The 25,780-nt window shown below is 37.7% G+C and overlaps 1 protein-coding gene across 4 annotated transcripts in view; it reads left to right on the forward strand.

The window, feature by feature from the left end:
• Window positions 1-25,780, forward strand: part of FBXL2 (F-box and leucine rich repeat protein 2) — an 84,233-nt gene that overhangs the window by 18,124 nt on the left and 40,329 nt on the right. The window lies entirely within an intron of this gene.

Consider the following 25,780-nt stretch of genomic DNA (forward strand, 5'->3'; position numbering starts at 1 on the left):
TTTGCTGAGTATTGTGGCAGGCACCTGTAGTCCCAGCTACTCTGAAGGTCAGGACATGAGGATGGTTTGAACCCAGGAATCTGAGGTTGCTGCAAGCTAGGCTGATGCCACAGCCTGGGCAACAGAGACTCTGTCTCCAGTAAAATAAAAAAAAGAAAGAAATCTAGTTTTATTTCTTTATTATTATTATTTTTTGAGGCAGAGTCTAACTTTGTTTCTCTTAGTAGAGTGAAGTGGTATCATAGCTCACAGCAACCTCAGACTCTTGAGCTCAAGTGATCCACCTGCCTTGGCCTCCCAGAGTGCTAGGATGATAGGCGTGAGTCACTGAGCCTGGCCTAAGAAATCTAGTTTTAGTTTTAGATGTTGTTATATTCTTTACAAAAAATTAACATATGTATACATGGTAATCTTAAAGTGGCATTTCTCTAGCTCTGTTTTACATACAATTATATACTGATATTCCACAAAATATACAAATAGAATCTGGCTGGGTGAGATGGCTCATACCTGTAATCCGTGGCACTTTGGGAGGCCAAAGGAGGAGGAACACTTGAGGCCAATAGTTTGAGACCAGCCTAGGCAACATAGCAAGACCTCATGTCCCCCCAAAATAAAAAAACGATTAGCTAGATGTGTTCACACATGTCTGTAGTCCTAGCTACTCAGGAGGCTGAGGCAAGTGGATCACTTGAGCCCAGGAGTTCAGAGCTAATATGCATGACAAGAGATTGACCAGATGACTCCATTCCTGGCTATACTAAATCTCATGTTAACATTTGTGGAACATTTATAAGTTTTGTTTAAATAGTGAGAATAATTGTTTTCATCTCTTCCTGAGTTCACCACAGTCATTTTCTTATTGCCAGAGATTACTTAGTTTTACTGTCATTAGCGTGTTAGACTTTTCTTTCAGTCAGAAATAGGATGATGGGGACTTAGCTTCCTTGTGGCAGTGATCACATTTCAGGGGCTTCAGAGGGTGAAGCCATCAGTTGAACTCCTCCTATTCATTAATAAAACAAGAAAACAGGATTGTATGAAGATATTAACTATATTTTTTTCTAATAAAACAAATATTTGTTTAGAGAGAATATTCTTTGGCATTTTAGATGATTTAAAGTAAGAAAGTGGTGATAAGAATGTTTATTTATCATATAAACCCACAGGCCTTGATCAAGCACAGTAAAGTGGTAGAACCAACAAGACTGAGTAAGGGTGGGTGGGTTGTCACTGTACAACTGCAGGGGACTACATCCACACAGAGTGGTGTCCCCTAGAATTATGCAGTGCTTCCAACCTCAGTCTGAACACTTATTTAGAACAGACATCGAGTTGTAATATGAATTTGGCATTCTTACTGTAAGGAGTCATAACCAGCTTCAGACAGAACCATATTGGTCATTAGACTCTAGAGTGTGGTTAAACTCTGCCCGTCTCATGCTTACTGCTGCTGTCTCTGATTCAGGACTATTAATGGTTTTTTTCCCTTCTGGTAGGGTTGGCTTTTAATACTCAGCCATGGAACCGTTTATGTCTGTTGATACCGAAAAAATAAAAGTAAGGAATTATATCACTTTCTGTGGTAGTGTGATTTCAGAGCTGCAGTCTTAGAAATTTCAGTTCTTGGCTCAGTGCCCATAGCACAGTGGTTACGGTGCCAGCCATATACACCGAGGGTGGTGGGTTCGAACGTGGCCTGGGCCAGCTAAACAATAATAGACAACTGCAACCAAAAAATAGCTGGGCATTGTGGCGGGCACCTATAGTTCCAGCTACTTGGGAGGCTGAGGTAAGAGGATCACTTAAGCTCAAGAGTTGGAGGTTGCTGTGAGATGTGATGCCACAGCACTCTACCCAGAGTGACATAGTGAGACTTTTGTCACCAAAAAAAAAAAAAAAAATTCAGTTCTTGTAAAGATACATGATGGACTTGTCTGTTAAGAATACCAGAGATTGTCATCATTAGTGAGAATTTTTCAATCATGCTATGAGGCTCATTCATTGATCATTTTTCAGAAAGAATTGCCATTTGAGACTAAATGTTCATAACCTGTCTCTTCATAGATTTACATTCCCATTTCTGTTCTTATTTTGGAGTCTGTAAGGGGAATTTAAATTTTAAAGTACTGCTACTTTAGATCTTCTGCGATTCATGAGTCTCAACATTAACTCTACCCAATCATGTGTTTTAATTTTTAATTTTTTTGCTGGCCTTTAAATCACTTGCCATTTTATTCTTAGACTTTCCATTCTTAGTAATAGTATCTTTTCCCTTCCCTAGCTACTTTTTCTAAACAAAAACCTGAAGAAGTATTTCAACTAATTTGCCTAACAGTCGTCTTCATCAGTGGGTCATCTGCAACAATGAGTGTAACAGCCCGGCTCATAAAGCTCGTCTTGGGGATTTCTCAGCTTACCTGTTTACTTCATACTGTGACTTCTTTGTGGCGGTGCAGGTTATCATTCCTAATCTTGTTGAATTCCTATTCACCTTCAGTTTTACTTCATCAGTGGATATGGATTCTTTGACTTTTGCTTTCAGCCCAGGTAATTTTCTCTTCTGCTGTTTGTGTTACCACCCTCTTAAATTAACGACTTGCTTCTGATACTGATCATACCAGGTGACATCTCAGCTTCCCCTTTGGAACTGTTAATAAGCTTAATCTGAAAAACTGCTGCTTTTCATCTCTTTAATGTCACTTTGAATCCATTTAGAAAACTCTGTATTCAAAAAAAAAAGAAAACTCTGTATTCATCTGATCTTCCTTTTGCCTCTGTTAAGAATACCCATTATTATTAATTCAGATTTCCTCTACTCTTCTATTTTTAGTTTGTACCTGAATACGTTTTTACAGTTTTGCTCTTTTTTTAAATGCAGCTTTCACTCATAAATTAAAGGTATGCAAGTTCTCTCTTTCCCTTTTGATCTCACACAGCTCACCAAACAGCTTATGATTTTATTCCACAGAGTCAGTTATATAGTATATATAACAGTGGGAATGCCAGTATTATCAGTTAGTGGGTGGGATTGTCCTGCCTCATATTTCTCCACATTGCTATCATCTGTATTACTGTTGAAGCCAGACTTACTATTCATTGTGTGACTTCAGTTACTTAACTTTTGGGGCTTTAATTTCCCCCAGAAATTAAGGAATAGTAATAATTCTTACCTTTTTGGGTTGTTGCCAGTTCTTAGACTACATGGCACTTAGTATTAAATAAATGTTAATCAGCTCTTATTGTTATCAATATCAATTTTGATGCCTGAATACTTAATAAATGCTGTTTGACAATGTAGTTTTGATGCAAATAGCTCATAACTCAAGCTGTTCTGATATGGATCTTAACATATATCACTGCTAAAAATATTTCCATAAACCACCTAGTTATTAAGTCTGTATAGGCCCAATGCTTCATTTCATCAAGCCAGACTAATTCAATCTCAATGGAAATTGCATACTACCATTTTATATTAAACTTGCAATTACTAGGACTTAAGTAGATTGATGATATTGTGACAAATGATAATTATCTTATAATATTAAAAAAAAATGTCTTTTAGAAGGAACTATTCCCCTTTTGAGAAACAAGGTCTTATGTGAGTTGAATATTAGCCTGAAACTCAGATTATACATTTTGATATTTGACCTTATTTTAATTTTTATTATCACTGCTTTTATTTTTTTTAATTTTTAAATTTTTTTTTTTATGACCGCTTTTAGATGTTAATGATGAAGTGAAAACATATGTAAATACCTCATAGGTGACAGTGAGTTGATACCTACAGTAAGTTAAGACATTTTGAAGCTGGGCTTGATGGCTTACACCTGTAATCTTTGCACTCTGGGAGGCCAAGTCAGAAGGATTGCGTGAGGGAGTTCAAGACCAGCCTAAACAAGAGTGAGATCCTGTCTCTACTAAAAAGGTAGAAAAATTAGCCAGGGGTTGTGGCATGTGCGTATAGTCCCAGCTACTCAGGAGGCAGAGGCAGAAGGTTCGCTTGAGCCCAGGTATTTGAGGTTGCTGTGAGCTAGGCAGAGGCACTCAAGCCTGGGAGACAGTGTGAGGCTCTTTTTTCTTTCTTTCTTTTTGAGAAGACAGAGCTCTTGTTAATCACGTATAATAATGAAAGAAGCTATTTGACTCATTATAAAAATTGCCATTATTTATGTAATTTAATTTCCTTTTTAAAGTTGAGTACATGATAAAATTAAGTACTCAGTGTTTATTGGCTTGATGAGAGATTTGATAACCCCAAATGATGGAGCTGAGCCACATAATTCTGGACATTATCAATAATTGCCCAGAAATAAGTTGAGTTTGCTAAGAAAAAGTATTATATAAAATGACACATAAATTTTCAAATTTTCCTTTTCTAAAATTCATAAGTTAATCCCTTAAGTGAACATAATTGTGGTTTTTATTGGAATTTCTATAGATACAGTGCTTAGCTGTAATTGTGGAACCTTGGCAAGCACTGCAGTCAAGAACTCATTTCTGTCGTGGGTGTCACTGAGTGGGTGTTTTTGCCTGGTGGTTGGTTTTAGCACTCCATGGCCTTTTTCAAGGACTGGTGCCTCTATCTCCTGCTATCTGTGATGCCTGCTGCCTTACATATATTCCAGGGCAGCCCAACAGGTCAGATGCTCTTGTGGGCGTACATACTGCAGTTTCATGTGTAGGCACCTGTGTGGATTTTTCCATTTTGTTAAAGGGTTTTTTGTTTGCTTTTATTGTTTGTTTGTTTTTTTTTAATTTTGCATGAGGCAATGTGGGACTGAATGAATGTGTGTATTGAAGTCAGATGCATAAGCTTAGAGGCCTTTCCTGTATATTATTATATACTATTTTAGGGTTGACACCTAAGTCCAAACCATGGCAGAAGCAAATTTTCTGTAGGGGTTATAGCTGTGTGTGAAAACTCCAATGATGCCTTTAGATTGTTACATCTACCTTTAGTTGGCATGAAACACCAAAAGCTCCACTGATAAGGATAGAAACCGTATACATTTTGCCCCAGAGCTCTGCCCATGGAAAGTTATGTTAGAGACCTATTAATTTAAAAACCGTGAATTCAGTAGTTACAAAAAAAGACTGGTAAGTGTGACTCTATGAATAGTAAAACATGGCAAAATACACCAAGCAAAAGATAAATAGCACAAGGATGAATGAAATAATTAGATATACATTATAAGCAAGGGCTGTATTCTTTAATGTACAAAGAAAAACCTCAAAAATTATTAAGAATAAGGTGGATTAATTGTGTTACAAAAGTAATTGGAAGAAGCTGTGAGCCAAGGAAGAAATGCAAATTGCCAGGGAATGTATTTGGTATAAAAAGATGTTCAACCAAGCCTGTGTTTAAATACAAATCAAAATAGCAATGAGATATTACTCAAAAGTTAGGTTACATCAGGTTTTGGCAAGGAGGTAGAAGATAGTTTAGGCAGGAATATAAAATACTGTAGCCCTTTTATACAGCCACTGGAAAAATAATTTTAAGTGCTAAATGTATATATTCATAAATTACATTTCTAGGAATTTACTAACATGTATTTGAAAAGGCACACCGAAGCAAATATACAAGGATGATAATTACAGCTTTTTTTTTTTTTTACTTCAGTTATACAAAATTGGATTACTCGTAATTCTTGGTCAATGATACTCTCACTGACGTATGCACCGCCTTTTATTTATTTCATAATATAATGAATATGTGTGCATATTGTCCCTTCCTTCTCCTCACTGTCAAGGTAATATTAAGAATTTTGTTTTTTTGGGTGGCGCCTGTGGCTCAGTCGGTAAGGCGCCGGCCCCATATACCGAGGGTGGTGGGTTCAAACCCGGCCCTGGCCAAAACTGCAACCAAAAAATAGCCGGGCGTTGTGGCAGGCGCCTGTAGTCCCAGCTACTCGGGAGGCTGAAGCAAGAGAATCGCTTAAGCCCAGGAGTTGGAGGTTGCTGTGAGCTGTGTGAGGCCACGGCACTCTACCAAGGGCCATAAAGTGAGACTCTGTCTCTACAAAAAAAAAAAAAAAAAGAATTTTGTTTTTATGATTTCTTGCTTGTAAAAAAAGTTTTCTTTTTTTTAAATATGTTTTGACTAAACAATGTAATGTTTACTTCTGGTTGTTCATTAATTTTATAACAAAGAAAGTATATGGTATCTCCTGTATAATATTTTTTATTCAAGATTATGTTACTTATAATACATCACTTTTAAAAGTGATCCATTTTGCTCTATTTGGCTGTTGCTTATTCATTTTTATTGCTGTATAATAGTCTCTTATGTGAATATACCAAAATTTACTTATTGACTCGCCTTTTAAGGAGTGCTTGTATTGTTTCCAGTGTTTTGTTAATAAGAACAGCGCTGCTATGAACATCCTTATAGAAGTCTCTTGGTATAAAAGTATAAAATTTTCTTTAAGAGTGGAATTGCTGGAAGTTATAAGCTGTATAGATATTTAACTTTATAAAGTAATTTTTTTTCTAAAATTTTTTTCTACCAATTTACATTCAAAGAAATAGTAAGTAAAAGATTGAGTTTAATGACATCTTTTCCAACATTTAGTCACTTACTGTTGTCATGTATCTTAATTTATGCCAAAGAATGGCATTTCATTGTGCTTTTGTTTTGAATTTCTCTGAATTCTAGTAATGTTGAGCCTCTGGTCATAATTTTATTAGTCATGTATGTTTCCTATTCTGTGAAACTTATGTGGTTTCTTTTTTTTTTATTTTTGAATTATTTTTTTAATTTATTAAATCATAACTTTGTGGCTCAGTGCCTGTGGCTCAAGTGGCCGAGCTGGCGGGTTCGAATCCAGCCTGGGCCCACCAAACAATAATGACGGCTACAACCAAAAATATAGCCGGGCGTTGTGGCGGTTGACTGTAGTCCCAGCTACTTGGGAGGCTGAGGCAGGAGAATCGCTTGAGCCCAGGAGTTGGAGGTTGCTGCGAGCTGTGATGCCATGGCACTCTACCCAGGGTGACAGCTTGAGGCTCTGTCTCAAAAAAAAAAAAATAATAATAACTTTGTACATTGAAGCATTTATGGGGTTCAGGGTACTGCTTCGATATACAATGTGAAATGCGTACAATGAACTAAGTAACACATCCATCACAATTATACTCATTTCTTAATAGTTTTGAAATGTATCATTGCATCATGCACATTAGGTGAGGTCCCTTTTTATCTGTTTCTTACTGATTTGTAGGAGTTATGTTCTTAGTACAGTTTTTCGACTGATAGTAATGTTCATCTGATATTTTCTCCCATCTTCTAACTTGTATTTTCATATTCTTTAAGGCATTTGTTAATGAATAGATACCTTTTTTGAAGTCAAATGTATCAGTCGTTGCTTTGCTACAGAACTTCTTTCGTATCTTGAGGACAGAGAAGTATTCACATACGTGGTATTTTCTTTTGAAGGCTTAAAAATTTAGTTTTGATATTTCAGTTTTTAATCACTCTGGTATGAATCTTTATGTGTGACATAAGATAGGAATCCATTTTTATTTTCTTTTCAGTGTAGATTACCAACTTCTCCAGGTTCTTTTGTGGAATTAGTCCTTCCATTTCTCCCCAGAAATGCTATATTCCTCTGTTATATATACATAGAAGTCTATTGTTAGAATTTTTATTCTCTTCCATTAGTTAATTTTCTGTATGCCAATGCCAAATGTTTAGGAAGACATCTGTATTTTTTTTTTTTTTGTAGAGACAGAGTCTCACTGTACCGCCCTCGGGTAGAGTGCCGTGGCGTCACACGGCTCACAGCAACCTCTAACTCTTGGGCTTACGCGATTCTCTTGCCTCAGCCTCCCGAGCAGCTGGGACTACAGGCGCCCGCCACAATGCCCGGCTATTTTTTTGTTGCAGTTTGGCCGGGGCTGGGTTTGAACCCGCCACCCTCGGCATATGGGGCCGGCACCCTACTCACTGAGCCACAGGCGCCGCCCAAGACATCTGTATTTTTAAGTTAATAGGGCCCATAAATTTCTTATACCATTTTTATCTGACTTTGGAATTAATACAAGCTTCATAGAATTGAGTTGAGGAATATTCACTTATTTTCTGTTCTCTGGAAGAATCTGTATGTCTTGGTTTAACTGTTTCTTCAAAGTCTGGTAGAAATGTAAAATTATATGAGATTAGAATTTTCTTTGTAAAAAGTAACCACAACTTTAATTTGTTTAATATGAACAGGATATTTTTTAAGCTTTTTATTTCTTCTTGAGTCTTTTTGCTATTTTTATTTTTCTAGGAATTTATCTAATTCTGTGTTTTAAAATTTGTCTTGGTATTAGTTTAGTCTTGCCTATTAAAAAATTAGAAAAATTTTAAGTCTCTTATTTATAGGTCCCCTCTGCTTATCTTTCTGTTCTATATTTTGCCTGTTGAAGACCTTAGGTTATTTGACCTGTAGAAGTTGAAATATGTTTCAACTTATTTCTTCTATCTATATTTCTTGGAAAATTAACAGCTAGATTCAGAGGCTTTATTCTACTTCTTTGTCAGAACTTTATGTGGTTTTGTGTTCTTTCATCAAGAGTCATATGAAGTTTGGTTTTCTCTTTTTTGAGAAATTAGTGTCTGTTAGATCATTAATTTATTGGGACTGCAAAGTGGTGATATTCCAATTCTTTTTTTCCCATTTATTAATTGGAATACTTTTACAGAGGGTCATTTCTCTATTCTGAATACCCAGTGTTATAGTTTATGTAGGAAAGTCAGGAAAAAGGCTTGAATTCTTAAATTCTATGTTTTTATTTACCAATTTTAGAAACAGTGAGCTATGTAAACTTATGATGAGAAACAAAATATTTAATTAGTTTTAAATAATCTTCCCACAAGATACATATTAATTACAGAGGGAAAATAGTACTTTTATAATGGGGCTGTAGCATCTCTAGTAATGGGACAGATGGATACCATGTGCCTTCTGATGAGACGTACTCAGAAGAGAGCATAATACCATTTTTTGGGGATTCCCAACAAACATTTATAATCTGAATCTAATCATAAGGAAACATCAGACATATACACAAGGATGTTCTACAAAGTAACTGGCATGTATGCTTAAAAGGAAAGATAAAGAAAGGCTAAGGAGGGCGGCGCCTGTGGTTCAAAGGAGTAGGGCGCTGGCCCCATGTGCCGGAGGTGACGGGTTCAAATCCAGCCCTGGCCAAAAACTGCAAAAAAAAAAGAAAAAGAAAAGAAAGGCTAAGGAAGCGGTCTGGATTAAAGGGAACTAAAGAGAAGCTGTGACAACCAAGTCACAATTCCCGGATCAGATTTTTTTTTCTTTAAGGGCCATTAATGGGACAGTTGGCAGATTTTGAATGACACCTATAGATTAGATAATTGTGTTATATCAATGTTAATTTTCTTATTTTGATAATTGTACTGCATTTTTGAAAGAGATATCCTGTCTTGGGGAAATAGTTACATATTTAAGAGTAAGTGGCCATTATGTCTGCAACTTAAACAATCTGAGAAAAAAATTTTTTTTTTTATAGAGACAGAGTCTCACTTTTATTGCCCTCAGTAGAGTGCTGTGGCGTCACACAGCTCACAGCAACCTCCAACTCCTGGGCTTATGTGATTGTCTTGCCTCAGCCTCTTGAGTAGCTGGGACTACAGGCACCTGCCACAATGCCTGGCTCTTTTTTTACTGCAGTTTGGCTGGGACCGGGTGTGAACCTGCCACCCTCGGTATATGGGGCCCGCGCCCTACCCACTGGGCCACAGGCGCTGCCCAATCTGAGAAAATTTGATATGTATGATATATATAAAATATATATTAGTAAGAGAGAATAATTATGCAAATGCAGTACATGATGTTGGGTGCATATATATTTATAATTGTTACATTCTGTTGATGAATTGATCTCTTCATTATATAAGGACCTACTTTGTCTCTTTGTAGTTTTTTTTTTTTTTTTGTAGCGACAGAGTCTCACTTTATGGCCCTTGGTAGAGTGCCGTGGCCTCACACAGCTCACAGCAACCTCCAACTCCTGGGCTTAAGTGATTCTCTTGCCTCAGCCTCCCGAGTAGTTGGGACTACAGGCGCCCACCACAACGCCCGGCTATTTTTTGGTTGCAGTTTGGCCCGGGCAGGGTTCGAACCCACCACCCTCAGTATATGGGGCCAGCGCCCCACCGACTGAGCCACAGGCGCCGCCCAGTCTCTTTGTAGTTTTTGACTTTTAAGTATATTTTATCTGATAGAAGTATAACTACCCTTGCTCTCTCTTAATTTCCATTGGCATGGACTATATTTGCCTATCCCTTCACTTTTAGTCCCTGTGTATCTTTGCAGATGAAGTGGGTCTTTTGTAGATAGCATATAATTGGATCTTTTAAAAGAATCCATTTAGCCATTCTGTCTTTTGATTGGATAATCCATTTACATTCAAAGTGATTATTGATAGACAAAGACTTACTAATGCCATTTTGTTAATTGTTTTCTGGTTGTTTTATAGATCTTTTATTTTTTCCCTTTATTTGCTGTTTTCCTTTGTGATTACATGATTTTCTATAGTGGCATACTTTGATTCCTTTTTTATCTTTTGTATATATATATTATATGTTGCTTTGTAGTTATAATGAAGCTTACATAAGACATAACAGGCTGTTTTAAGCTATTAGTAATTTAGATTACATACAAAAGCTTTATACTGTTACTCCTCCATTTTATACTTTTGATGTCACAATTCACATTTTTATTGGATAGTTCTTAAAAATTATTGTAGCTATAATTTTAGTTTTGTCTTTTAATCCTCATCTTAAATATATGTGACTTACATACCATCATTATAGTACTAAAGTATTCTAAATTTGACTATATGCTTTTAGCAGTGAGTTTCGTACTTTAATCTGTTTTTATGTTACTAATTAGCATCTTTTTCTTTGACCTTTAAGAACTTTACCTAGTTTTTCTTATAAGGGCAAATCTGGTGGTGATGAATTCCCTAAGTTTTTTTTTGGTCTGGGATGGTCTTTATCTCTCCTTAACTTCTGAAGAACTGATTTGCCAGGTCAATTATTCTTGGTTGGCAGCATTTTAAACCTTTCAGTACTTTGAATATGTCATCCCACTCTTTCCTGGCTTGTATGGTTTCTGCTGAAAGCTATGTTGTATGTGATATGCTTCTCTTTCCTTGGTGCTTTCAGAGTTCTCTTCTTTGATTTTTGACAATTTGCTTATACTGTTTCTCAGTATAGTCTTGTTTGCATTTAACCTGATTGGGAAACTTCTGAGTTTCTTGTATCTGGATATTTGTATCTTTTTCCAGATTTGGGGAGTTTTCTGTTATTCTTTATGTAAGCTTTCTACCCCTTTCTCTTTCCCTGTTGGGACACCATAATGTGGATATTGATTTACTCGATGGTGGCCCATAATACTCAGAGGCTTTCTTATAAAAACTTATTTCGTTTTTGTTTTTCTGCCTGACTAATTTCAAATGACCTGTCTTTGTGCTTACTTATTCTCTATTCTACTTGATCTGGTCTGTTGCTGAAGCTCTCTATGGAGTTTTTCACTTAGGGCATTGTCTTCTTTAGCTGCAGAATTTCTGCTTTGTTCTTTTTCATGGTTTCTCTTTGTTAAACTTCTCATTTTGTGTATTGTTTCTCCAGTTTCATTTAATTATTTGTATTTAAGGCAATTATTTTAAATGCTTTGTTAGGCAGTTTGTAAATCTTTTTGAGTCAGGATATCACTCTGTTGCTTGGGCTAGAATGCCGTGGTGTATAGCTCACTACAACTAGAACTTCTGGGCTCAAGTTGATCCTCTTGCCTCAGCCTCCTGAGTAATTGCAACTACAGACATGAGCCACTACGCTCATGTTAATGTTTTGTTTTTAAGTTTTGTGTTTTTTTTTGTAGAAATGGGTTCTCACTATGTTGTTCAGACTGGTCTTGAACCCCTGGACTAAAGCAGTCCTTCTTCCTTGGTTTCCCAAACTGTTGGGATTACAGGCATGAGTCACGATGCCTGGCCCATGTATTTCCATTTTTAGGGCTGGTTACTGATGCTTTATTTTGTTTCTTTGGTGGTATCTTGTTCCCCTGATTTTTCATGATCCTTGTGTCTGCATTGGTATCTGTGTATTTGGAGAAGTGGCTTCAACAGGGAGATTCTGAGATGGCTTTTTTGCCTCTAGTTCCCATTTGTTAATGGTTGTACTAAATTTACATTGTCAGAGCTTTTAGCCACCATGCCTTCTCCCTTTTAATTCTCATTTAACTTATTTAATACTCACTATCTTTTCTTACTCAATTTTTATGTAGTCATTTTATTTTCCGATGCTTGTTTTCCAGAAGATTCCTCAAGAAAGGCTCATGGGAACAGTATTTTCTGAGTTTTTATATATTGTTGAAAGTTTATGCCTTTTATACTTGAAAGTCAATTTTGTTGGATATAAACGTGGTTCATATTTTCTTTTCCTGATTATCTTAAATATGCAAGTCCATTTTCTTCTGGCATAAAGCTTTGTTGTTGATTAGTCTGATGATAAACTGATCTTTATTCCTTTATATCTCTGTATTTTTTTATATCCTTGATATATCCTTACTTTTGTTGTTGTTGTTGTTGTTGTTGCTGTTGCAGTTTTTGGCCGGGGCTGGGTTTGAACCCACCACCTCTGGTATATGGGGCCAGCACCCTACTCCTTGAGCCACAGGAGCCGCCCCTTACATGTTCTTTAAAACTTTTTTTTTTTGTTTTTGTTTTTGGCCGGGGCTGGGTTCAAACCCGCCACCTCCAGCATATGGGACTGGCGTCCTACTCCTTTAAAACTTTTTAATTTAAGAATATTGGGACTAATTATTAATATTGGGACTAATTAATTTAAGCATATGGGACTGGCGCCGCCCCTTTAAAACTTTTTAATTTAAGAATATTGACAAAGATTGAATATATTCAAGATATACAGCATGATAAATTTGATATATATGCATACATTCTGTAATGATTACCACAATCAAGTTAACATATCTATTGCCACCCATGCTATAGGTTAGGTCTCCAGAACTTGTTCATCTTGTAATTGAAAAATTTATATTCTTGGGTGGCACCTGTGGCTCAAGGAGTAGGGCACTGGCCCCATATACCAGAGGTGGCAGGTTCAAACCCGGCCCTGGCCAAAAACTGGAAAAAAAAAAAAAAAAAAAAATTTATGTTCTTGACCATCATCTTAGTTCTTCCAACCTCTGGTAACCACTGATCTGCTTCTGTGAGTTCAACTTTTTTTTTTTTTTTGTAGAGACAGAGTCTCACTGTACTGTCCTCGGGTAGAGTGCCGTGGCCTCACACAGCTCACAGCAACCTCTAACTCTTGGGCTTACGCGATTCTCTTGCTTCAGCCTCCCGAGCAGCTGGGACTACAGGCGCCTGCCACAACGCCCGGCTATTTTTTGTTGTTGTTGTTGTTGTTGCAGTTTGGCTGGGGCTGGGTTTGAACCCGCCACCCTCGGCATATGGGACTGGTGCCCTACTCACTGAGCCACAGGCGCCGCCCTGAGTTCAACTTTTTTTTTCTTTTGAGACAGAGCCTTACTCTGTCACCTAGGTTAGAGTGCTGTGGCATCATTTTAGCTTACTGCATTCTCAAACTCCTGTTTTCACCTGTTTTCAAGGGATCCTCCTGCCTCAGCTTCTTGAGTGCCTGGGACTCTAAGTGCATGTCATCACACATGGCTAATTTTGTTTTTCTATTTTTGGTAGAAATGGGGTCTTTGAACTTCTGAGGTCAAGTGGTCCTTCTGTCTCAGCCTCCCAGAGTGCTAGGATTACAAGTGTGAGCTGTTGCATCTGGTCCACAATTTCTTTATCCATAGGTTTAATGACATATATCTCCTATATACGTGGGAGATAAACAAATGAGTAAATTTGTAGACTAACTTTTCCTGACAAGCTCTTTTTGCATGGGTTGCCAAAAGACTTTTTTTTTTGAGACAGAGTCTCACCATGTCACCCTCAGTAGAGTGCTATGGCGTAACAGCTCACAGCAACCTCAAATTCTAGGGCGTAAGCGATTTTCTTTTCTCAGACTCCCAAGTAGCTGGGACTACAGGTGCCTGCCACAATGCCCGGCTATTTTTTTGTTGTAGTTGTCATGTTGTTTTAGTAGGCCTGGTTTGAACCTGCCAGCCCTGGTATATGTGGTTGGTGCTGTAACCACTGTGCTATGGGTGCTGAGCCATTTTTCCTTTTCCTTTTGAGACAGAGTCTTACTTTGTTGCTCTCAGAGTGTTGTGGTGTCATAGCTCACAGCAACTTGGTGTCATAGCTCACTGCAACTTGAAACTCTTGGGCTCAAACGATTTTCTTGCCTTAGCCTATTGAGTAGCTGGGATTATAGGCGCCCGCCACAACACTCAGCTATTTTTAGAGACAAGGTCTTGTTCTTGCTCTTGCTCAGCCTGGTCTAGAACCTGTGAGCTCAGGCAATCCACTGTGCCTGGCCTTCTTTTCTTTTTTATTTTTTTAAGTTCAGTGATTTTGTTAAAACATGTCCTGTTATCGGTTCTGAGCTGATAGTCTCAGAATATGTGATATCATTTTAAATATATAGTTTCAAATAATTTTTTTAATCTCATGAAAGTTTTCTTAAATTATAATGTTTAGTATTGTTTACTGGATTTCTTTCTCTCCTCTTTTTTAGGAACACTTACTATCTATAAGTTACATATTCTTTGCCTGTGTTCATTATTTGTTACTGTCTTTTAAATCATTTTTTCTTTCTCTCTTTTTTTTTGCTTTTTGATATTTAAAATTTTTCACATTTTCATCTTTTACAACAGCGTTCTTAATCTTTTATGAGAGGTACCTTTATACCCTAAAAAATTGAGGGCTCCAAAGAGCTTATCTTACATGAGTCATAAATACCTATCTTGTTAGAAGTTAAAACACAAATTTTATAAATATTAGTGCACTTAAAAATAACAATAATAAACTAATTAGGTGTTAATATAAATAAGATTTTTATTTAAAATAATGTTCTCCAAAACAACAAAAAATAGTTTGGTATTGTTTTGCATTTCTGCAAATCTCTTTAATACCTGGCTTAATAGAGGACAGCTGGATTGTTGTGTCTGCTTTTGAATTCAGTCTATTTCAATATGTTTTGGTTCAACATATGAAAAAAATCCAGGCTCACAAAGATATGTAGTTGGAAAAGGATAATTGTGGGTATTTTATTTTATTTTCAGATAATTGTGGGTATTTTATTTGATTTATCATCTGAATGTAACAAGTGGCAGTTTCTTAATTATTAGTTACAATGTGGAATCTAAAATCATGGTAATGAAATTTTTGTTTATTTATTTATTTATTTATTTATTTTTTTTTTTGGATTTTGGCCAGGGCTGGGTTTGAACCCGCCACCTCTGGCATATGGGACCAGTGCCCTACTCCTTGAGCCACAGGCGCCGCCCGGTAATGAAATTTTTGTATTCTATTACATTAAACTCCATTTGTCTTGATACTTTGGATCTTTTCCTCATTCAAAGTATATTTTGTTTTTGTTTTTTTTGCAGTTTTCGACTGGGGCTGGGTATGAACCCGCTGCCTCTGGCATATGGGGCTGGCGCCCCACCCCTTTGAGCCACAGGCGCCGCCTCAAAGTATATTTTGAAACTTCGTATATTGGTCATTTGTAAAATATGGTTCATTGTGTTAGCAAATATTCCCATTGTTAATACTTTCATTATTTAATATTAAAATGTCACGTTCATCAGTATCACCATTGATCTAATCAGAATAGTCTTTTTGAAAATTAAGAAGCTGACAACTCACAGATGCTGATACAAGTTTTCAAAAATTCTTTTTTTTGCTTGAATTTTATCATTGCCATAATTTTTTAAGTGATAGGCAATTAATTCACGTTTGAAAAAATGTCTGCCAAGTGCCCTAGTCTGAATCACCATAATTTGTCAGTTGTTCTTTTACACAAAAATATGTTTTATGAGAAAAGTGACTAGTTTAGCTTGCAGTTCAGTTGCTTTTCCCTAAAACAAGTATTTGCAGTTCTTCATGAATCCTTTCCATTTTGTCACGCAAAAATTAAAAAGATGTGTGCTCAGGGTGGCGCCTGTGGCTCAGTGAGTAGGGCGCCGGCCCCATATACCGAGGGTGGCGGGTTTAGGCCCGGCCCTGGCCAAACTGCAACCAAAAAATAGCCGGGCGTTGTGGCGGGCGCCTGTAGTCCCAGTTAGTCGGGAGGCTGAGGCAAGAGAATCGCTTAAGCCCAGGAGTTGGAGGTTGCTGTGAGCTGTGTGAGGCCACGGCACTCTACCGAGGGCCATAAAGTGAGACTCTGTCTCTACAGAAAAAAAAAAAGATGTGTGCTCAAAAGTCAACATTCAGGCGGCGCCTGTGGCTCAAAGGAGTAGGGCACCGGCCCCATAGGCCGGAGGTGGCAGGTTCAAACCCAGCCCGGGTCAAAAACTGCAAAAAAAAAAAAAGTCAAGATTCAGTGAAATAAATAATTCGTTTCTCCTTAAAGTGAAAGCACATTTTTCTTTCTTTTTAATGATGAGGGCATGACAGTAAATCACTCTTAAGTATACTGTTGTTCTACTGCTTTGATTTGTTGCCAGGGCACAAGCAGTTCTACGCATCATTTCTTTCTCACCATCAGTGCAAATACCACAGTGAGATGGCAGATAACATCTTAATATTACTATGAGAATAATTTTAGCCTTCTGACTCCCTGAAAGGGTTTAGGGGATCCCTTCTGGTCTCTGAAACATACTTTTAGAGAATTGCACTGCTGTCTTAAGGGCTTGTGTATTTTGTTTTCTTACTTTTGTATTCTTCTTTGTTTAGTCTTTATTTCCGAAAATTTTTCTTTTATTTATAATTCTGTTCTTCCCTAAGTTTTCTTACTTCATCCTAAGTTTTTCTAATTCTGACTTATATTGATCTTTCATGTCTTAGCATTTTCTTAAATTTCACTTGTTTTGAAATAGGTTGCAGTTTTAATCTGTTTTGTGGGCATTAAACTCGTATGTCTGGTACATTTTAATGATCTATAAAGATATTATTCTGTTCTTTGTTTTTCTTTTACAGACTTTGCATGGGATTTGTGATACTTGTTTTTCTTAATGGAATGAGGATGAGGAAAGCTTTTCTAATTTCACAAAATTTTCTTTTCAGTCATTGTGACTTAAAATGTGTAAAGAGCACAGGGGGTGGTTTCTGTTTCCCAACTTTCTTTCCATCCCAGCCTTTACATGGACTTTCCTTTGTTCTGCTTTCTCTGTCCTAATCAATTTTTTATTCCGCTCTTATCAGCTTTGTAAGTACTGGGTTCTGTTCTAAAGGTAGCCTCGTTAGTGGTTTTTGCATTTCACATAGCCCAGAGTGCTCCAGCCCCTTTTAGAAATTATTGTGAACTGGCCCGATGGTGGCTCAGCCTGTAATCCTAGTATATACTCTGGGAGGCTGAGGTGGCAGGATGGCTCGTGATTTTGAGTCTACCCTGAGCAAAGCCAGACCCCATCTCTACTAAAAATAGAAAAATATTAGACAGGCATGGTGGTACTCACCAGTAGTCCCAGCTACTTGGCAGGCTGAGGTAGGAGGATTGCTTAAGCCCAGGAGTTTCAGGTTGCTGTGAGCCAGGCTACGGCGGCGTACTCTAGCCTGGGCAACAAAGTGAGACTGTGTCTCAAAAAGACCCCCCAAATTACTGTGGACCCATTGTACTCATGTGCTGTTTGATTGGGCAGCTTTTCCTCTTAGATCATCAACTGCTGTTCTCAGATTGGCCCCTTGTACTCTCTAGGGTTTGTTAGCTGTTTTGGTATTATCCTATTTTCAGGTCAAAGGCCACTTTGCTTTCTCCTGCACAGACACTGATAACAGAGCAGGTTCTATGGCAAATGGTGGTTTGAACCCCATCTGCCTGTATTTTGGGGTTTGTAGGGATACTTTATTATTTAGGTAGGCTTTTAAAAATCAAATGTATATATTGAAGTATAATTTACATACAGTAAAATACACCTTTTAAGGTGTACAGTCTTGTGGGCAAACATTTTGAACCTTTACCATAGTCAGTACATAGACTGTCCCTCCCCTCCAAAGGTTTTTCTGTGCCCCTTTGTCGGCTCCTCTTCTCCAAAACTCTAACACTGTATTGGTGCCCCCTTCTTTTCACATAAACACCCCACCCCCAAGAGATGACCCAAATCCCATTGTTCACTGCATCCAATTCAATCTCTGGGAGATTCAGAGTCCTCTCCCATATGAACACGGTGCTTCACAGTTTTGTTACCTCCCCCCATAATCAGGCGCAAGGACAGGAATACTGCCATAAACAGTAAAAGTTGGAAAGGAGAACGGAAGACACATTCCCTGTTACTGTTCTATAGCTTGGCAGATATGACCTCCTTCTTGCCTGAGCAGTGGGGGAGGTTCCTGTTTGGTTTACCTGGAGGAGCTTCCTTACTGGTGGTCTTGGCAACTCTTGACTCCAACCTCTGGGAGGTTCTTCCATGCTGCGTTATCCTCCAGGACTATATTTGGAGTGGATGTTAGGATATAAAATATGTCTGTTTGGAGGGCTATACAGAAATCAGAAATCCAAAATGCTCTAAAATCCAAAAGTTTTTGAGTGCAGACATGGCACTTAAAGGAAATTCTCACTGGAGCATTTCATATTTCAGTATTTTGGATTAGGAATACTCAATCTGTAGTTATTTTACAGCCATTTTTTACCTATGCAAGTTTTGGACCTGAGGTTTAATTTGTAATCACAGCATGTTTGGAGCCACGTTTATGGATTTTTTGATAGAATTTAAGAATTGAATCTTGTAATCACCACACCCGAAGTTCTTTCTTAGAGTCTTACCTCAGGAATGTTTAATTTTATCTTGTTTTTGCTTATTAGTTTCCATGCCTCTGTTTCTCAGTAGTGTCTTTTCTTTAGATATCTGAAACAGTAGGCATGGAATAAAAGGGAGCAACTTTGATTTTTGCTACGTGACTTAGTTGTACTGTTGAACAGATTTGTAACTCAGAGTGCTTTTCAGTCGTATTTTCTTTCTTTTTTTTATTTATTTATTTATTTATTTTTTTTATTGTTGGGGATTCATTGAGGGTACAATAAGCCAGGTTACATTGATTGCAATTGTTAGGCAAAGTCAGTCGTATTTTCTACTAAGTGGTATTTAGAAATAGTTGGCTTTTCCAACTGTCTGAGGCCCTGAGTTTCTCTGTTCTTTCCTCTTATTTCTGTTAGCAAGCAATCTCGTGCTTTCCTGAGTACTCTTCCTTATAATGCCTTGCTAAATATAGCAAGGAAAAACCATTATTCACTATTTCACTAATATTTTGGGACTTCCCACCTCATCTCTAGACCTGCATTCGTCTGCCCTCCGTGTAGTTGTGAGCAGTTGTATCACATACAACTGTATATTTCCTCTTACTGGCTTGTCTTCCTCTTACCAGCTTCTGATACACGTTTCCTTGTGGTCAACCACTGGGTGACACTCGAGGCACACTAGTCACATATTGTAGACATTTGTTCTGGTAGCACCCTACCTCAAGGGATTTGTTTCTGTATTAGTGTAGTTAGGCTAAGCTAACGTGGCATATATATTCTGATACACATCGTGTCTTACACAGAAGTTTTATTGCTCAACCATGGAATGAGTTTGTGAAGTGTCTGCAGGGCAGTCCTCCTCTCTATGGTTGTTGAAACCTACTTGAAGAAAACTTTCCTGTCTGTGACTGTATAAGAATTCCACTGATCCCCTTCCTCTCCAGCTGTGGGCGCTGTCACAATCTAATGGGGGTAAACGATCACTTGTAATCTTTATTTTGAAATTCTGTGGTTACAAATGATGTGGATTATCTTTTCACATTTTTTTCCTGCCATTTGTGCTTCCTCTCCTTTAAAATACCAATGCCATTTGCCTGTTTTCTAGTTAGATGGTCTTTTTCTTATTGATTTACAGTTCTTTATAAATTCTGGCTACTAAGAATATGTTGGTTTTATGTGCTACAAATATCATTTAGTTTGTGGCTTTTCTTTCAGTTTTCTTTATGGAATACTAATACAGTTGTGTATCACTTAACAACAGGGAAATGTATTGTATCACTTAACATATTGCGTATCACTTAACATTCTGGGAAACGTATTATTAGGCATTGTGCAAACATTATAGAGTGTACTTACAGAAACCAAGATGGTATAACCTCCTATACTTCTAGCCTCTATGGTGTAGCCAATTGCTTTTAGGCTATAAACCTGTATAGCATGTTTCTGTACTGAATACTGTAGACACAATAGCTACAATGTGTTAGATATGTGCATCTAAACATAGAAAAAGTATGGTAAAAATATGGTATTAAAACCTTAGAGGACCACCATTGTATATACAGTCTGTTGCTGACCAAAATGTCAGCGTGGGATTGTACTTACGCTCGTGGGAAGGTAGGTAGTACCACAACCTTGGAAAACAGTTTGTCATTGTCCTATACAATTGAACATTGGCATATTCTGTGATCTGAATTGTTACTTTGGGGCCTATCCAAAGGGGGCTTTTGTAAATATACACCTGGTGACTAAGAGACATGTATAAAATGTTCATAGCAGCACTGCTTGTATTCATAATAGCAAAAATAATAGAAACAACCAAATTCATTGACTAGAGTATGGAATATTGTAAAGCAGTAAGATGCATTACAGTTTCACACAGTGACATGGATAAATCTTAGTGTATAAAGCTAGTTGCAGAAGACATATATAGCACGTACATCTTTATAAGATTCAAAATCAGCATAATGACGTGATGTATTGTTTAGAAATGTGTACATTGTAATAAAACTATAAAATAAGGAAACAAAAACAGACACCATGGGTGTGTTTATTAGTTGAGAAGTAGAGAAAGGAAATAGGGAGACACAGAGAGTAGATGCAGTGAGACTGGTAACGTTGTAGTTCTGATTTTTGAGTGGCGATTCACAAACAACTATGAAAGTGTCATATTCTTTTCTATGTATTAAAATATATCTAGCAAAAAGATGTTTGAAAAGTTTGAAGGGTATAAAGAAGCCCATGTTTTATTCTTGTCTTAATTCGTCTTTTGTTTCCTGTTTTTTTGTTGTTGTTCTTCTGCCTGTGGGGTTACTGCATCTCCCCTTTCCTGTCTTTAGGTTAGGTATCTCTAATTTTCATAAAGGTCTTGTTTCCTCTTTTCTCATTCAGAACTATTCCTATTTGCTGTGTTCCAGCAAAAGCTGAGTACTACCTTACTCAGTTCACTGTTAATTTCTCAAGTGTATTTTATTAAGATTCAGAGTTAGCCTGGAACTTGCACCTATAGTTCCAGCTGCTCAGGAAAATTGCTTGATTCCAGCCTGTGCAACATAGTGAGATCCCATGTGAGATCTTTTAGGTAGATACTTACTTTATCCTTTATAGTAATGTGATTTGATTTTAAGAATACAGTATACCTGAATTTTCTTTGCAGTGTTGACTTGGTAAATTTTTTTTTTTTTTTTTTTTGAGACAGAATCTCACTATGTTGCCCTAGGTAGAGTGCTGTGGCATCACAGCTCACAGCAACCTCAAATTCTTGGGCTTAAGTGATTCTCTTGCCTCAATCTCCCAAGTAGCTGGGACTACAGGTGCCCGCCACAACACCCGGCTATTTTTTTGTTGTAGTTGTCATTTTTGTTTGGCAGACCTGGCCTGGGTTCAAACCTGCCAACCCCAGTGTACGTGGCTGGCGCCCTAGCTGCGGAGCTATGGCGCTAAGCCAAGTTGGCAAATCTTTTCTCTCCAGCTCCATGGTATGGTTGTCTATTCCTATCAATCAGTTGACTTCTATTTTACAAATAAGCCAAATCTTTCTTTTTGTAGGTACTTAGTTAAGGATTGTATAAGATGATTAGTGTTATAATTAAAGTAGATTTGTCATTTTTTAAACCTCTTGCATTTGTGTGAGGTCATTGATCTTTCCTTTGACTGTATCCTCCTTGTTAAGGTGTCTTTTGAATATTTTTAAATCAGAATTTAATTTGATTTTGTGATGTGTTTTAGTTACTATTTAGTGCTCAATGTTTATGATGAAATCTTTTTTTTTTTTTTTGTAGAGACAGAGTCTCACTGTACCGCCCTCGGGTAGAGTGCCGCGGCGTCACACGGCTCACAGCAACCTCTAACTCTTGGGCTTACACGATTCTCTTGCCTCAGTCTCCCGAGCAGCTCGGACTACAGGCGCCTGCCACAACGCCCGGCTATTTTTTTTTGTTGTTGCAGTTTGGCCGGGGCTGGGTTTGAACCCGCCACCCTCGGCATATGGGGCCGGCGCCCTACTCACTGAGCCACAGGCGCCGCCCTATGATGAAATCTTTATTCGTGAATTAGTAATAGAATAAAATTTCTCAGCAGCAAAAAAATTTCTGTTTTCTGCCAGAAAATGTAATAATGACAAATTTCAAAAAAAGCCAATTTATCTTAGCTTGAACTTCCCTTGAAAATACGGGAGTCAAAACTAAACAGATTGTGCACATACATATTTAGGCTATGCTCTGGTGTCATTGTTTTTTTTCAATCTTTTCTTTATTATATTCTTTTTAAATTAAAAGGGTTGATAGTTTTAGCAAGGGAAACAAGTAAAAAGTACATAAAGAAAAGATAAATCTCCCTTCAATATTCCTTAGCTCTCACACTCCAAGATAACAAATGTAAATAATGGCTGTAATTTTCATAGTTGAATTCTTTGAAAATGTCTTTAAAGAAAATACCTTGTAAAATTCAAGGCCTTTTCCTTTCAATGATATCACTAAAGCTAATACTCTAAAACCTCAAACTTAACATTTACACATCAGTGTCTTTGATATTTAGGTAAAACAATTATTTTATATTCATTCATACGCATTGGTGAATAAGCCCAGGGTTAGTGGTCTTTTGAGGAAATTTTATAATTCATATCCCCACTTTGAAGAAGGTAGTCATTTTCACAGAAGATAGTTTCACCTTTGGAGAGACTACTCTTAAGTAGATAGTTCTTTGAAGAATCTAATGCCTCACCTCACTTTTTGTCATCTAGCTGATCTGAGGACATGAAGGAAGTGTTAAATACAGAAATACTGAAAGTGATTATTTTCTGGGGCTTTCTGTCACCCTCAGCCTTCATCAGTTTCAAGCAGAACTACTAATAGTCATGTGACGATTTAGAGGTATCCACACTTTTCTGAAGTCCCGTTGAGGTTTTGCCTCCAGTTTGAGGAAAGCCATGCTGATGTTACTTTTAATTCATAGTGTGTACCATATATTCATTCAGTCTGATGTTTACTAGTGATTATTATTTTGGAAAAAAAAGAATGTTTCTTGAGTGTACTGTAGCAATTTTTTAATCATCATTTGACAATCTAATCTTTTGGAATAGGTAGAGTAGTTATAATCATCTTGAATTTATAGATGAAAAATCTGAGACAAAAAGGTTGGATGACTTAATCAAGATTCCATAGTTGGTAAGAACATATTTGGAGTTTAAAGGGTCTATGTGGGTCTGAGACTTGAACCAAGGCCGTCTATTAACTTCAAATCTCATCTTTTTCCCTCTATACATTATTGCTTTTTAGGCCAAAAAATATTGTTTGCAAATGTTTTAGTCTCACAATCCACAAAAAATCACTCAATTTCTTATATGTCTACCTATAAAAGATAAGGCATATAATTTTTTTTTTGGTGACACAGTCTAAAGCTATTGCCCTTGGTAGAGTGCCATGACCTCACAGTTCACAGCAACCTCAAACTCTTGGACTTAAGCAATTCTCTTGCCTCAGCCTCCCAAGTAGCTGGGATTACAGGTGCCCGCCATAAAGCCCGGCAAATTTTTTTGTTGCAGTTTGGCCGGGGCTGGGTTCAAACCCGCCACCCTCAGTATATGGGGCTGGTGCCTGCTCACTGAGCCACAGGCACCGCCAAGGCATATAATTTTTATTGTCTTCAAGAGCATAAAACAAAGCAATTTTACAGATTATTCAATACTATAGGTATCGTGTACTATGTGCCGGGCATTAAAATGTCACAACAATGCTCTGGAGGTGGGTGCTACCTGTATTACTAGCTTAGTTTTACATATAAGGACACTGAGCAGAGTGAAGTAAAGGAACCTGCCCAGGCCACACTGTTAGTGAGGGTGGAGCTATGATTTCAATGCAGGAGCCCAAGGCCAAGCCCACATCACATATTGCCTTTAAAAGTTTAGCACAGTCACTGTTCCCTCAGGATTGGACTAGATGCTGAGAAAGAAAAGAAACTTTGCATCTGAGGAATGCAAGACCCTTTAAATTATTAGGCACTGAAATGCCTATGTGGGATCTAGATAGACTAATGCCAAATAGCCATATATTTTTAAAGAAAAAAGGATAAAGTGCAGCACCTGTGGCTCAGGGAGTAGAGTGCCAGCCCCATATACCGAGGGTGGTGGGTTTGAACCCGGCCCCAGCCAAACTGCAACAAAAAAATAGCCAGGCATTGTGGCGGGCGCCTGTAGTCCCAGCTACTTGGGAGGCTGAGGCAAGAGAATCACCTAAACCCAAGAGCTGGAGATTGCTGTGAGCTGTGACGCCATGACACTCTACCAAGGGGGACAAAGTGAGACTCTGTCTCTTCAAAAAAAAAAGAAAGAAAAAAGGATAAATACTTTTTATTTATCCTTTCAGGAATAATTTATTTCAGGAATTCTCACTGATTTACAGAAATAACATCAGTGGACTATGGGATATGAGTACAGTGTCCGGCTTATGGCATTGTTAATATATGGCTATTTGGCATTAGTCTATCTAGATCCCACATAGCAAGTAGCTTCAGGATTAAGCAAGAGGATTGCTTAAGCCCAGGAGTCTGAGTCCAGCCTGGGCAACATAGCGAGAACCCATCTCTTAACAAAGTTATTAAGCTCAAGGGGGAGTGAGATATGACTGCTGTCACATTTCCATAAAGGAAATGTGTAATAGTACATAGAAACCCTGAAATCTGTTTTATATATATATATATATATATATATATATATATAAAATGATTCAGTACAAATATTTCAGCCACTAGCATTTTCCTATGTATAAGATCCCTTTGCTTTTCACTGGAAGATGATAGGAGCCTATGTTGTAGGGTGGCGGGTACAAGGTCACGAGTCCCTGCTACTCCACGTGAGTTCAGTACTGAAGGATACGACACTCGGGTATGTTAGTGGTCCTCTTCTTCCCGGAGCCTGTGGATTTTTAACTCACCACCAATTGTTATGTTTGAAGAATTTTGAGGTACTTTATAGGCGGCTATTTGCCACCTTACTCCTCCTACCCTTTCACACACACAGGTACATATCCTGATATTTACCTTCCAGGACTACCAGAATTAAGACACTATTCTTGTCCTGACCTCCGCCCCATCTGCCCTTCTCCCAGAACAGCTGTGCTTTGTTTCCACCTGTCCCTCCACAGCACTGAGGCGCACACAGCTGTGTGCTCACTATACTGTAATATTATCAGCAACTGATTTCTTTTCCTGCTGGGATGTTGAGGCCTCACTCAGACCTCTGCCATCCTGGTGGCTACCGCGTCCTCTAAGAGGCATCACTGCTGTCAATCAAGTTATTGTTAGCTTCTCTTTGCTTTTCTTTTTCCCTGTCTTTCTCATCTGCTGTGGTTTCTTGGCTCTTGCTTAGGAAAAACTGGTCACGTATAGACCCTACCACTAATGAGTGCCATCTTTCTGTCAGGTGAACAAATACATTAA

Source organism: Nycticebus coucang, chromosome 8 (genome assembly GCF_027406575.1).
Source record: "Nycticebus coucang isolate mNycCou1 chromosome 8, mNycCou1.pri, whole genome shotgun sequence".
Lineage (NCBI taxonomy): Eukaryota > Metazoa > Chordata > Mammalia > Primates > Lorisidae > Nycticebus > Nycticebus coucang.